Below are 15,724 nucleotides of genomic sequence, written 5' to 3' on the forward strand. Positions count from 1 at the left end.
AGGTCTTTAAGATGTGATCAGTCTAAGAGCCAGGGTGGTATAGCTGATTGAGAAAATACCAAATGAAATTGCCAAGGAACACAGAAGACTGGGGCCAGGTATCTGAGGGACAGCAAATGTGAACTAGTGGCTGTCCTAACAGACAACGTCAGAATGTTGTCACTCAATCTATCATCATAAGCTGAAACACCCGTCTTGACCATTTGCAGAAGAGCCACTTTATTTGTTTACTTTATTGTCATCTTTTTATCTGTAATGTGAATATTTATTCCCTTTCCTTAAAATTCTTAAATGGATTTGAACTGGCTTATTATGCCTTATAGCTTTATTGGCTTCATGGGTTGAATGAAACTATTTGGAATCATGGAGGCAAAACTGCAGTGGATGAACTTGAGAATTCTCAAAACAGTTCTCCATGTGGTTGTTTCAGCTACATTCTCATGAGACCTCCAAATGTAGCAACTTCTTTGGAGAGAATTTAAGAACAAGGAACTGGTTAGTGAACTCAAAGCTAATATAGATATAAGACATGTCCATTGCCTTCTTATGTGGGCTGGAGTGGATGATGTGTTCTTTCCAACTCTAAAATGCTGTGGTCCTGTTTCACAATAGGATACAATTCATAAAACATTCCAGAAATTTCCAACATATGCTAGATTATTTTTCTTATAATGCATGTATTTTGTTACTCATGGTTTCATTTTACTAATCTTTGGAAAAGTAGGAACATTTTCACAGGTCAGGCAGAGTGATAGAAGAAAGAGTTTAGAGAACACTGGAGATCTGGGTTCTAGTTCGAGCACTAGAAAATGTACTTAGCTTCTCCGTAATTTATACTTCTTACTCTGTTAAATGAGAAGGTCAGTTATATGTTCTCCGAGGTCCCTCTCCCCTGCCCCTAATATTTGAATTCAAGAGACCGTCTTTGGAGGTCTGTATTGTACAGCCTCTGCAGTAATTGAAAACATTAGCCAAATTGACTTTGAAGTTCAATGATACTTTAGGCCTTTTCTACTCAGGAAAATTAAATATATACCATAAAATGCCCTTTTTTTTTTACATTCTTAGGTGTGGCAGAGGGTGTCTTAAGGCCTTATAATCAATAAGGGCAATCCCACAGGATTCAATTGTACAGAAAAAACATGTTGATTTGAAATAACCACATTTTTCATATCAGGTCAATTAAGCTGTGGTTGCATGGGTGGCATCTGGATCTTCCAGAAGGATCCAGGGTAAACATGGCGGGGTGCCAGACCCTGGGTCTTGCTGAGATGAAATGCCCTAGAGGCTGGACCCCAAAATGAGATGAACAGAAGTAGCTGACAAGCCCATTTGGAGAGAGATTCTCCATCATGAATTTTAAGCCATGGGGAATTAAAAGGTCAAAACGGGGCAAGTGGCAATGATGAGGCCTTCAGCCTGAAAACTGGTCATCATGTCAAAAGCCCAGTTTACAAGCAAGCCCTGAGGTTATCAGGGAGAGCGCAATACAGACAGAACTGTGCAACAATGTTAGAGGCAAGAGTGGGGTAGATCTCTTGGCTTCAAAACCCTGGGATACATAAACACTCCTCACTCTTCTGTTTATTAATATGGAAATAGAGAATAACCTTGCTTAACATTGCTTCTCAAGTGTTCTGAAATTTCACGATTCTAGAAAGAGCTGAAATTTGTAACTAGAAGGTGCAAACAAGGGCAGAATATCACTACTGAGGTTTATCATCTTTATGTGAATATATAATATTTTGACTGGAATTGCCGGAAACATCGGGGACATCTATATCTTAATCCACTCATTTATCTTAACCCACTTCTTTTTTGTACAGTAAGGATCCATGATAAGCAGCTCTCTGGGGAAACTTGAACTTAGATTCCACAGAATGAATTTAGGCTGTAGCATCAATATTACCTGTAAAGGTCTCGAATTTGTAGTTTGATGTCAAAGGCTTTCTATTATTTTAACATTGCCTTGAATTTGGTTTTTTACTTTAACTAATGCAGGTGAAGAAAGTGGAGGATTTTTCTATTTGATGAACTAAGAAGCTCTGTAGGTAAAAAGAAAAAAAACATAGCACCAAAGTGAGTGTTTCATGGTATGATTTCACTGTGTTAGAAAAGCATTTGCCTTTACCTAACACCCAGAGGAAAACTAGAGACACGTGGACCAAGCAACTCCACTGTAAAATGAATGCCAGATTGGCCAAAAAAAAAAAAGAAAATTAAACATAAAAGTTAATGTTAATGGCTTCATGTCAAGGCAAGACTTTTTTTTCTAATAAGATGCTGCCGCAGTACAATATTTTTAAGTAGTCTCATTCACGTCACATAATAATAATAACTATCAGCTTAGAAGTTAGGCTGGAGACCACATGAATAAAAATGCAAAGACAGTGTGATGCTGGAGGGATCACACATGCAAAAGGAATTGAATTAAAATTTATAAAATCATGACAAATTGGAGCAAAGGATGAGATCAATAAAAGGAGATAGAGAAGAGCTATCAGAAGATAATAATTATTCAAGGTCCAATTTAAACAGAGGGAAAGGATTAGGGAGGAGCACAGCAAAGAAAAATATGATCTTATGTGGGGTGATTATTTTAAAAGACTATCAAAATAAATCGGTACTCGGGGCCTGCATGAGCTCTTTGTTTACTTGAGGCCTCTTACTTAACACACTCATTCTCTAGATTCAGATTTGGACACTGTCCATACCTCCCCAGTGGGAGAAGGCAAGGTAGTGTGGTGGGGGACTGGGAGAGTAAGGGAGGATGATAATAGGAAAGAAAAGCAAGAACTAGGCACCTGCAAGTTTACAGGTAGGGATCACACCTGAGAGATGATGCTGGTAGCAGAAGAGATGGGTCTAATACAGCCTCTCTCTTGCATCTTTAGGAAAATCGCCACACTGTCTTTACATGGCACGGGTCAGTAGTCTGTAGAGGAAATCTCGTGCTAAGTTATCTGTTTGACATTCTGAATGAAGACTTTCCAATGAAATTGGATCGTCCAGCTTGGGTCCATTAATAATCAGCCAGTTGGTGAGAAGTTTCAAGCTCACTCTCTTCATTCTAATAGTCTGTTTCTTTAACTCAGTGATTCCCGAACCTGCTTACATCTGATCCAGTGGGGGATATATTTTCAAATACTGATTCCTGAACCACCAGTTCAAACCTACTGAATCTGAATGTTTGGAGATTAGGTTCATGTTTTGTTTTGTTTTAATCTGCTGAATCAGATCATTCAGATGTGGCCAGGTTTGGGAATTCATAGCTTTCGTTTAGAGTTCTTAGAAATGTAATTTGTGAGACTGCTAACATGTTTAATCAGAGTTATATTTATCGCTTTTATAAATTTAGTGGAATTTTTTAAAATCTCCCTTCTGCTATATTAGTAATCTATGACAGTGGTTAAATAAATGATTTGAATGAATAGCAATACAGGCACTATCTTTTAATTTGCTGATTGATGAGCAACAGCAGTGATGATAAACAGTTGAAATATGGAGCAGAATTTATCACTTTCGTCACCTTTAATGACTGTTGATTTCAATCATTTCACTCAGCATGAAATGAACCTCAGAATTTACTGCTTGTTTCTTGAGTACTGAGATGCTGAATCTCAAGGGTCCTAGGGAAGTGTAATAAATATAAAGTATTTTCTCTAGGCTGATTTCTTACAGCTAGTTTCACTTAAAGGCTCTCATGAAACTGCAACCAGATATTGGCTTTAAGGTACTAAGAACTGATGGAAAGAAAACCTGTGACAATGACACATAAAAGTTAGGGCAAATCACTTTGACTTACAAGGAACTCTATTTCCCCTTCCACAAAATGAGGGTAATAGCCGTTGGTAACTCTACTTTATAAGTTAAATTAATGGTGTAATAGCTATAAATTCACCTGAGCTCTGCTGAGGCAAGAGCTCTTAGGAAAAAGATGTTAGATTAAATACGCAGTATATTTTAAGGAAGAGAGAATGTGAGAGTATCTAAACATATTTATGAAGTACCTACCATGTGTCATGCACTCTAGAAAACCTCATAATATTTAATTTGTCAAAATACTTTGTTAATGGAAAACCCTGTAGTTAAGGCATTTAGGGTCTTTTAAAATAAGAAGCAAATTCTGCTGGGGAACATACATTCATTTATATAAGTTTCTGTAAAGAAATGTCTATAGGTATCATACTAGTTTGACCGGAGCCAAATGTATTGGACATCACTTAATCTTGAGGTCCTGGGACATGCAAAGTACTCCTCTGAGATCAAAACTCTTCAGCACCTTATTTCTTTGAATGAATTGTACTATCTTGCTGGGAAGAGGGGCCAAGCTCAATTAAAGGATCTTATTAGTATTAAGAAAATATGTTCAGAAAGAAGTAGGGGTAAGGAGTATTGGGCAAGTCCACTCACAGAAATAAAAAAGGAGCTTCCCTTGATCATTCTGGGCTAGAGTGAGGGAGAAGAAACAGATACTAACTAATAAGCACAATGTTTAAATTACATTGTGTTAAAATGAGGAGTGCTATGGAAAAAAAATAAAGCAGAGTGAGGGATATTAGGTATGTGGGTGTGGAAGGGGTTAATCACAAACTTAAATCTAGTGATTAGTTTGGGCTTCACTGAGAATGTGACATTTGAGCAAAGACTTGAAGGAGGTGAGAAAGTTATCCATGTGAATATCTTGGACAAGAGGAAACAGCCACTAGAAAGCCCTCAGGTGGGAACATATCTAGAATGAACAAAGGAATACCAAGGAGGCCAGTATGGCTAGAAGAGTGTAAATGAAGGGGAAGGTAATAGGACATGATATCAGAGCAGTAACAAGGGTTTGAGTGGGTAAGACTTTGCAGGCCATTAAAAACAGCGTGGCTTTTATTCTGCATGAGAGGGAGCTATTAGAGGGGGTTGAGCAGAAGAGGAACATCTGACTTACATTTTGAAAGAACCCCTTTAGTTTCTGTGATGAGAACAGACTGTAGCAGAAAAAGGGGGGTGAGGGGATGCAGACCCACCAGGAGGCTATTGGAAGCAAGAAACAATGGTGGCTTGCACCAGGATGGTAGTGGAGTGCAGATAGTGAGAAGTGGTTGGAATCTGGATACATTTTGAAGGTAGACCCAACAAGTCTTCTTGACTGATTGGATGTGGGTTGTAAGAGAAAGAGAAAAAGAAAGTGATGGCCCCAATGTTTGTCTGAATTGACTGGAAGGAAGGCATTGCCATCAGCAGGGATAGAGGAAGGCTACAGGTAGAGCAGATCTGGGGATGGGAAATAGCTGGAGTACAGTATGAGTCATATTGAATTTGAACTGTCCATTGGCCATCAAAGTAGAAATGTAGATAGTTAATGATTTCTGGAGTTTTAGAGAAAGATCTGGGCTGGAGATATAATCTGGGTGTTCCTTGGCCCATAGATTATAATTTCCAGATAAAATATAGGCACCTAGTGAAATCTGAAATTCAGATAAACAACAAATAATTTTTTAGTATAAGTATGTCCCAAATATTGCTTGGGACATGTAATTAATTCCTTAATATAACTATTATGATTATGTAAATAATTAATGCCAATAATGTTAACAAAATTATAATTAATATTGCATGCCCCATGTAATATTTAGAACACATTTATATTTAAAAATGATTTGTTGTTTATCTGAAATTCAAATTTCACTGTCCATCCTGTATTTATATTTGTTAAACTGGGCAACTCAAACTTAGTGACGTTTAAAGCAATGAGCAGATGTGATTCCCAAGCAGTGAGTGAGATGGAGGATAGAAAAGGATTAGGTGCTCAACCCTTGATCACTCCAACATTAAAGGTCAGGAAGGAAAAGAGAAAGTAACAAAAAAACCTGATATGGAGCAGCCAGGAAGTAGGAGGAAACCCCAGAAAGTATGATGCCCTAGAGAAAAATGTAGAACGTACATGTGTATCAGAAAGTAGGGAGTGATCAGCACTGTCAAAGGCTCTGACTGATGGTCATTAGATGTAGCAACATAGAGATCATCACAGACCTGACAAGAGCAGTCTCAGTGCACGTGGGCAGAAACTGTAGTTAGTGCGGCTTGAAGAAAGAATGGGAAGAGAAGACTTGGAGACATTGACAACTCTTTTGAAAATTTTTTTCGCAAAAGAAAAGAGAAATGGGTGATAACTAGTGGGAGAAGTGAGAACAAGAGAAAACTTGAAAGAATAAAAAAGATGAGCCAATAACAGCCTGATGGAGCTCCGTACTGTTCTCCAGACCAGTGGTTCTCAGACTTGTGTGTGTCAGACAGCTTGTGAGAACACACATTGCTGGGTCCCACCCTCAGAGTTTCTGGTTTAGTAGGTCTGGTATGAGACCGAAGAATTCGTATTTCAAACAGATTCCCAGGAGATAACTGATGCTGTTTGTCCAGAGAGCACATTTTGTGAACCATCTAGCTGTGCCTCGCGAGTAATGTGAACAATATTACTAGACATTATTTAGAACATTTACCTAATTAAACAGAAAAGAAAATGCAACATTTGGTGCATATCATATGAGAAAAGATAAAATTATAAATAAATTATATTTATTTGCATGTGATAGGATTGTGAACAAAGAAAGCCCAAGATTCTAATAAAACTGCTACAATGAAAAAAATTGGATAGACCATCTCAAGTCAAGATAAACACATAAAAATCATTGACCTTTCTCAATACTAGCAGTAACTAGTCATGGATAGAAACTGATTTTTTAAAATTTCCGTTATTGTAACATATAAAAACATTTTCTATTATTTAAGGATACACGGATAGAGAGCAAAGTTTACATGCATAGCACACAGACTTTTGGATAGTAATTACATCTCTGGGAAGCATGAAGATGAAAGGGTGTCTCCACATTCTTTATTTTTTTATATGTTAAATAAGGAAATCTTAGATATATCAAAATGTTAAAATCTAATAAGTATGAGAGGAGGGCACTTGTTGCCTTGAATATTATTTTCTATACTTTTCTACATATTTTAAATATTTAATGATGCAATTTGAAATTTAAAATATCTTCTTAAAAATGATGATGTGGGGACTTCCCTGGCGGTCCAGTGGCTGAGACTCCCCACTTCCACTGCAGGGGGCGTGGGTTCGATCCTCGGTCGGGGAACTAAGATCCCACATGCTGCGGCACAGTGCAGCCAAAAAAAAAAAAAAAAAAAATGATGATAACAACAATAATGGCTGAGGATTTTTTTTAATAATAAAGAACATTACCTATACGAAAAAAACTATAAAAAAATTTTTAAAGACAGAAAACAACTTCTAAACAAGTGGAGAATCGTGTCATTGCTCCAGACAGGATAGCGTTCATGTTAATTCTTATAAAAAATCAATATATAACTATATGCAATTTCTATTAGAATCACATTGACTTATTTTATGAAGCTGGATTAAATAAATTTAAAGTTCATATGAGGGACTTCCCTGGTGGAGCAATGGTTAAGAATCTGCCTGCCAATGCAGGGGACACAGGTTCGATGCCTGGTCTGGGAAGATCCCACATACTGCGGAGCAACTAAGCCTTTGTGCCACAACTACTGAGCCTGCTTTCTAGAGTCCACGAGCCACAACTACTGAGCCCAAGTGCTGCAACTACTGAAGCCCACGTGCCTTAGAGCCCATGCTCCGCAAGACGAGAAGCCACCGCGCAATGAGAAGCCCGCACACCGCAATGAAGAGTAGCCCCCGTTCACCGCAACTAGAGAAAGCCCGCGCACAGCAACAAAGATCCAACCAGCCAAAAAATAAATAAATTAATTTTTAAAAAGAAAAAAAAATTTTAAATCACATATCTTTTAAAAAAAGTTCATATAAAAAAAAATGAATATCCAAGTATAGGCAAGAAAATTATGAAAATAAAGGTTTGTTACAGGGAGAAATTCCTTACCAAATCTTAACACATATTATAAAGTCATTGTAATCCAAACAACATTAAAAGGGGACTAGACTAGAAAAAATTATCAATGGATTAGAAATTGATCCCCAAATAAATGCAACTATGTATGAGAACTTATAGAAACGTTGATATTTCAATTCAGAGGTAAAAGATTGATTTATTTTTGAATTGATACTACAAGCTGGCCATCCGTCTGGAAGAAAACAAACTCACACTATAGCTCCCACCATACACAAAAATAGGATTCCCATGGCTTAGAGATTTAAACATAAGAAATAAAGAATATGAACATGCAATTCTTGGAAGAGAGATAACTGTAGGTTTTATGAAAATATGCTCAATGTCATTAGAACTCAGAGATCAACAAACTGAATAAATTGTGGTTTTACCAATAACTTGGAATATGATGTAGTTTTAAATAAAATGAGCCAGAGCCTCACTTACTAAGATAGAGGAATGAGAAACTCAGGTTGCTTAGATGTGATTTTGTTGTTGTTCAAACAAAAAACGTACTGCACACAAGTACCCCTGTTTTTGCATTTCTGTATGAGCTTGGGGAACAATGTTGACAAATGGGCACCAAACTGTTACCTCTGCTTATCCATGGGGTGAGGATGGAAGGGACTAGAAGGCGTTAAGGAATGATTTCTTTATGCATATTTGGACGTATACCACTTTTTTCAGTTAGCATATTTGCTCTTATAATTTTAAATATTTAAGCATATTGGGAGAGGAAAAACAAGAGAAAGAATGATTTGGCCCTCTGAGGCATGGCCATTATCCTAGAGTGGTGATGAAAGAGAAGAGGGCAGGGCAAAAGACTGAAAAAAAATATAGCTATTTATTGAAAGCCAGTTAAGCACAGGCAGAGTGCCTGGAGCCTGGGAGGGATGTACGAAATATAAGGCATAGACCTTACTCACTGTTTGCATAAAACCTGGCTGGGACATGAAATTAAAACACTCAAAACCATTTACGCATAATAGTGCCAGCCCCTCCAAAGCTGCCAGGTTATGTTTTCATAGCTGCAGTTTCCTTTTCAATCAGCGGAAATTGGAATTTTTCTTAACAGATTATGGAGCAGAAAAATGGACTTGTATGTTTCGGGATAAGGAGCTGTGGAAATTAACAAAACTTGAAGAGACCTAAAAGAATAGATTAAAACTTGTTTGTTTGGGGATCTTCTGGAAATTGGAGCAAATGTACTGCATGTGCACTCACTTTATGGGATGGTTCTTTCTTAAAATATAAATGGTTATATTGGCAAAAATGAAATCTTCCCCTCAATTTTAATAACTTAGTCATTCTCGATGTTAAAATGTGGAGAAATATTAATTTTCTGTTCTTAATTTTAGTAAAAGAATTACTTCCCTCTGGGAAGCAGGTGCCAAGACAGAATTAGAAATGCAAGACATTTCTTGGGGGAAGTACCATCTTTCTTATGCCTGAGCCCATTAGAAGTCCAGTTGCTATGCAGGCATTTGCCCAACAGAAGAGACTCCTCCCTCAGTTAGGGTTACCATGATGCTATTAAAAGGAAAGAGGGAGCAGGTGTGGTCAGGGAAAACCTTCAGACTGTGATGTAGTACTGACACTAATGAAAGGAAAGAGAGAAGGAGGAAGGGTTGGATAGCAAGAGCCTCACACTGTGATGCAAGCTCTTAGAAAGTCTCAACCAGCCCAACAAGGAACCACAGAGCCAAGACAGCCCATGAGAGGAGTCCTGCATTGGGTAGAAATGGCCAGGCTGTAGTTCCCCTGCCACACTCAGTCCTTCGCGAAAGCCTGATTTTAGTGTGTGTGAACGTTGCACAGGATCCAGAAGGTTCTGCAGCTGGAAACTGCCCACTAACTACACTCCTTACAACAGGCCCTCTCCAAGGGAGATTCGAGCACATGGCCACTGCAGTTCATCCACGGCATCTGCGTCTTCCCGCGAGGTCAAGGAACAGCTCTTCTATGGCTTCTGTGGGCTTTGCTTCCTGAGGAGAAACTCAGAGGAGGGAAGTTAGTGGGATGAACCTCAGTCCCATCACTGAAGTTGGTCTTGGGGATGCAACTGGTCCTCATTTTCTCCCTCCTCCATCATCCATTCTAAATTCCCTTCACACTCAGCTAGTACCTCTGCAAGTGAAGGAGATTTACCTGGTGATGTGATCAAGGCTACCTTACTGCAGGGTCTGAGCCTGGGTGATCATACCTTTCAGGGTTGCTGTGTATGTCCTTTTACAGTATAATTGGGCAAGGGTAGTAGATCTTCTGAGTGCCCCCATGCCCGTTGTGTAAAAATGTTCTTACCTCATCTCGTTGATCAAAATCAACATCCCGCTGCCAACAAGGTAACTTCTCTTCTCACTTGCTGTTCACAAGGTGCCCTGGAAGCAGCCTTAACTTGTGTCCAATGGAACTCTGCTGTGCTCCTGGCAAGAATGCAACCCCTTTTGGGACCAGGAGCTCTAACCCTGTGGAGCCCACAGTGGTGCAGCCAAGGAAATAAAATGTCCCTATGAGTCATTAGAAATGATGATAAGAAATGATGGTAGAAATGAAAATACTCCGGCTTCCAACCCTTGGGTCCTGGATGCACGTATTCTTCCTGTTGGGGACACAGCTCCATAAAGAGGTCTCTGATTCCGAACATACTCTGAATCCTGGAGGATGACACTCATTCTTACAAAGTATTGTATCTCCACTGGCACTGAAGTTGAGTAACTAGAAGGTTGTTCCAGTGTTCTTTGAGACTGGCTGCTTTTGGATGGTGTGGTATATGGTACATCCAATAGACCCAAAGCCATGGACTCCGCTTAGTGTAAATTGGGTCTCTTGTTGCACATTATGTCATGTGGGATTCCATACCTGTGGATCGGACATTCCATCAGTTCCCAAAGAGTGGGGCAGGCTGAGGCTCTGTAGACAGGAAATGCAAACCCATACCAGAATAGCTGTCTATTACTGTGAGAATGAATCAGGTCCCATCTTGGAAGGATGGCAAGTCAACTTGCCACCAAGTTGACTCAAGAAAATTTCCTTGTTGCAGGCTCATCGTTAGTATCTGTTACTGGAAGGTTGGACGTTCGGAGGCAGCAATAGCTAGATCATGGCAGTTCATGCTATTGGACGCATGTGTAACTGCCATCTCTGCATCCAAGGCTACTCCATTCAGGGGCCAGCCATGTCAATTCTGGCCACATCAACTGACCAAGTCAGTTGCTTATTCAGAGCCTCTTCCATGGTAAATACTTTCTGGTAGCGTCATCACTCTCTCCATATTTCTAAGAGCCACACAAGCCACAAATTTGCCTTGGTTTTTGACAAGGTGTTAAATCCAATGTCCCAAGATAGAGTTCCCAAGACACTGAACTCTTGCTTATCCAGTCTCCTATTCTGGCCTCTTCGATCAAACACCCTCAACATCAAATCCAATGAGTATTCCCCTTGGCTCCTGCCTGTCTATGCTGAGTATTTCGTCCAGCCCCTTTGGGATGTAATCTCTTTCTCCCCTCATCAGACCCAGCATGCCTCAGCAGGGTTATGCTGAGACTGAACCCTATTTATCCACCTGGCACCAGGAGAAGAGATGGTGTCCTGAGGGGTCATTTGTATTGAGGGAAAGAGGACTCTGCAGTGTCTTCCTGCCTGGTGAGGTTCTTAGTATGGAGAATGGGACACATCTGCAGCTCTGAGGGTTCAGGGAGTTTGCAGAACCAAAATCTTAGGGGGCATTCACCAAATGTTTCCATTTCACATTTCAGGGTCCCTGGCTTTCTCACCCAGGGCCCTGACCTTAGCATAACAGAGCTGCCTTGTCTGATCCTTCAGTTACCTTTGTGACCCTATTAAGTGCTGACTCTACTCCTCAGCTGTGTCCACTGTCCACTGCCAAAGACAAGGGCATCTTTGTAAACTATCCAAGGCTTTCATTTTTAGCCTCTTTGTAAAATTCAGGTTTATTAAGGTAAATTTACATACAGTAAAATGTAGATGAATGGTTTGATCAGTCTTGAGAAATGTATAGAATCATGTAACCACCACCACAGGTGAGATATGGACCATTATTATCATCCTCCAAAAGTTCCCTCATCACGTGCTTTTGTAGTCAGTCTTCTCCCCCACAGTCCCAGCACCTGGAAACCACTGATCTGACTTCTGTCTCTGTGACTTTTACAAACTATCATATAAACAGAACCATTCATGAGGGCTTTTGCATCTGGCTGTTTTCACTTCCTATAACGCATTTAGATTCATTCATATTGTCTCATATATCAGTAGTTGGTTCCTTTTTATCACTAAAGAGTATTCCCTTATGTGGATACATCATGATTGGATTATCCTTTTCCCATCAGATGGACCCTTGGGTTGTTCCAGTTTGAAGTGATTACAAATAAAGCTGCTAAAAATATTCATATATGGGTCTTTCTGTAAAGGCTACATTTTCATTTCTCCTGGGTAAATAGCTAAGAGTGAGATTGCCAGGCCATATGATAATGTGTATGTTTAAATGTATTTAAAAACTGCCAAACTTTCCCAAAATGGCTGCATCATTTTGCATCTCTACCAGCCATCTATGAGAGTTATGGTTATTACACATCTTTGCCAGGGCTTTGAGTTATCTGAATTTTTTTATTTTGGTCCTTCTAATAGGTATATAGTTGTATTTCTTTCTGGTTTTAATTTTCATTTCCCTAATTACTCATGATATTGAGCATCTTTCTATGTGCCTGTTTGCCACTATATCTCTTCTTAGGGCAAGTGTCTATTCAAATCCCCTCCTCATTAAAAAAATATTTTTGGTCTTTTACACATAGTTTTTACCTGTCTTTCATAATCCCTTTGCAGAGGATTGGACAACATAGTAAAATCTTACCAAGTTCATTGTCTTTGTACACATTGTTCCCTCATAACTTTCTTTCTCTTTTATGGACTAATAAATATTGATCCATCCAAACACTCTCAAAAGCAAAATACTCTCAAAGACTAGGAAAACTTTCCTGCATATGATGAAAACTCACTACATAAATATTATAACCAAATATAGTATATTTGGTTACATTTGTTAACAATCAAATATAATTTAATATAATCTATATAATCAAATGTAATCAAACAAAACATAACCAAATATAACCTCATAACTTTCAGTGACCTGATTTCCCAGGTCACCACCAATGCAAGTTTTTGCAAATAGGCCGCCATCTTGTGCCAAAGACAGTCCGTACCCCACACTCCATTTGAGGTGGGTGTCTTCCTTGGTAGCCAGACATTGAACAATCCAGTCCCCAAACTCCTCTCACTACCTGCCTTCTGGTACCAATCCTTGTTCTTACTGTGTCAGTTCAGTCCTCTGGGAAGCAGACACCAAGATGGAATTAGAAATGCCAAAGGTTTATTGGGAGAAACACCTTTGAAATATATAGGGGTGTGGGGTGGAGTCAAGATGGCGGAGTAGGAGGCTGTGGAGTTCACATCTCCCCACAATTAGGGCACCTACCAGTTGCTGTTGGGGGACCTTGACACCCAAGGGAACGGGAGGAGCCCCTCAGCAACTGCCTAGGAGGTGGGGGGGAGCAAGGGGGGAGGAGAAGTAGAGGCCAGATGGGACTGGCTTCCCTGAGGGGTGGCTGCTGGAGGGGAGGGGTTCCCTCCCCAGAGGGACATTCGGGGGTTTGGAGGATCAGGGGGTATGTGGCTAGCATTTCCTCTGCCCAGTTGGGTGCCAGGAAGCCTGCTGGGCTTCCAGGCCTGGTCCTCCACCTTCTGGGGATCCCTCCAGCCTCGTGAGTCCTAGGGGCATAGGAGGGAGGGAGGGGGGAAGAAAAGGAGAGGTGGATGGGGGGGTGGAACCATCCAGGATCAGAGGATCAGGGTAGAACGTGCCTAGCATTTTCCCTGTCCACTTGGGCCCTGGGGAGCCTATCGGGGTCCTGGGCCTGGTCCTCTTCCCTCTGAGGCCTCCTCAAGCTACGTGGGTGTTAGGGGAGTAGGAGGGAGGAGGGGGAAGAAGAGTAGAGGCAAATGGAGAGGGACCCTCCAGGATCAGAGGATTCGGGGGGAAGCACAGCTAGTGTGTACGCCACCCTCTCAGGCCCTGGGGAGCCTGCTGAGGTCCTGGATCTGATCATCCACACTCCAAGGCCAAAGGCAGTACAGGGCCCCTCCGGTTGCACTGAGTCTAAGCCCCATCCCCGACCCCCTCAGGGCCTTTTTAAGCCTCGTGGGCCCTAAGCATAGGCCCTGCCCCTGCTTAAACCCCCAGCCATGCCTAAGCCCCCTCGCATAAGCCCCGCCCCCCACAGCCAAGGCCTTTTCTTTTTTATTTTTATTGTTCTGAGACAAAAGCTTTATTGTTTCATGATCACTTCTTTTTTTGAATTTTTGAATTTTATTTTATTTATTTTTTTATACAGCAGGTTCTTATTAGTTATCCATTTTATACATATTAGTGTATATATGTCAAGCCCAATCTCACAATTCATCCCACCACCATCCCCCAGCCACTTTCCCCCCTTGGTGTCCATACGTTTGTTCTCTACATCTGTGTCTCAATTTCTGCCCTACAAACTGGTTCACCTGTCCCATTTTTCTAGGTTCCACATATATGCATTAATATACGATATTTGTTTTTCTCTTTCTGACTTACTTCACTCTGTATGTCAGTCTCTATATCCATCCATGTCTCTACAAATGACCCAACTTCATTCCTTTTTATGGCTGAGTAATATTCCATTGTATATATGTACCATATCTTCTTTATCCAAATCAAAAGAAAGCTGGGGGCTTCCCTGGTGGTGCAGAGGTTGAGAGTCCGTCTGCCGATGCAGGGGACACGGTCCGGGAAGATCCCACATGCCACGGAGTGGCTGGGCCTGTGAGCCATGACCACTGAGCCTGCGCATCCGGAGCCTGTACTCTGCAACGGGAGAGGCCACAGCAGTGAGAGGCCCACGTACGGCAAAAAAAAAAAAAAAAAGAAAGAAAGAAAGCTGGAGTAGCAATTATCATATCATACAAAATAGAGTTTAAAATAAAGACTGTTATAAGACATAAGGAAGGACACTACATAATGATCAATCAAGGAGAAGATATAACAATTATAAATATTTATACACCCAACATAAGAGCGCCTCAATATATAAAGCAAATGCTAACAACCATAAAGGGGAAATCGACAGTAACACAATAGTTGTAGAGGACTTTAACACCCCAATTACACCAATGGACAGATCATCTAAACAGAGAATAAATAAGGAAACACAAGCTTTAAATGACACAATAGACCATATAGATTTAATTGATATTTATAGGACACTCCACTGGAAAGTGGCAGCATACACTTTCTTCTCAAGTGCGCACATAACATTCTCCAGGATAGATCAAATCTTGGATCTCAAATCAAGCCTCGGAAAATTTAAGAACATTGAAATCAAATCAAGCATCTTTTCTGACCACAATGCTATGAGATTAGAAATCAATTACAGGAAAATAAAACTGTAAAAAACACAAGTACATGGAGCTTAAACAGTGTGCTACTAAATAACTAGGAAATCACTAAGAAATCAAAGAGGAAATAAAAATACATAGAAACAAATGACAGTGAAAACGTGACAATCCAAAACCTATGGGATGCAGCAAAAGCTGTTCTAAGAAGGAAGTTTATAACAATTCAATTTCACCTCAAGAAACAAGAAAAATATCAAATAAGCAATCTAACCTTACACCTAAAGCAACTAGAGAAAGAACAAAGAAAACCCAAAGTCAGTACAAGGAAAGAAATCATAAGTATCAGAGCAGAAATAAATGAA

The sequence above is a fragment of the Pseudorca crassidens genome, chromosome 4 (assembly GCF_039906515.1).
Source record: "Pseudorca crassidens isolate mPseCra1 chromosome 4, mPseCra1.hap1, whole genome shotgun sequence".
In the NCBI taxonomy this organism is placed as follows: Eukaryota; Metazoa; Chordata; class Mammalia; order Artiodactyla; family Delphinidae; genus Pseudorca; species Pseudorca crassidens.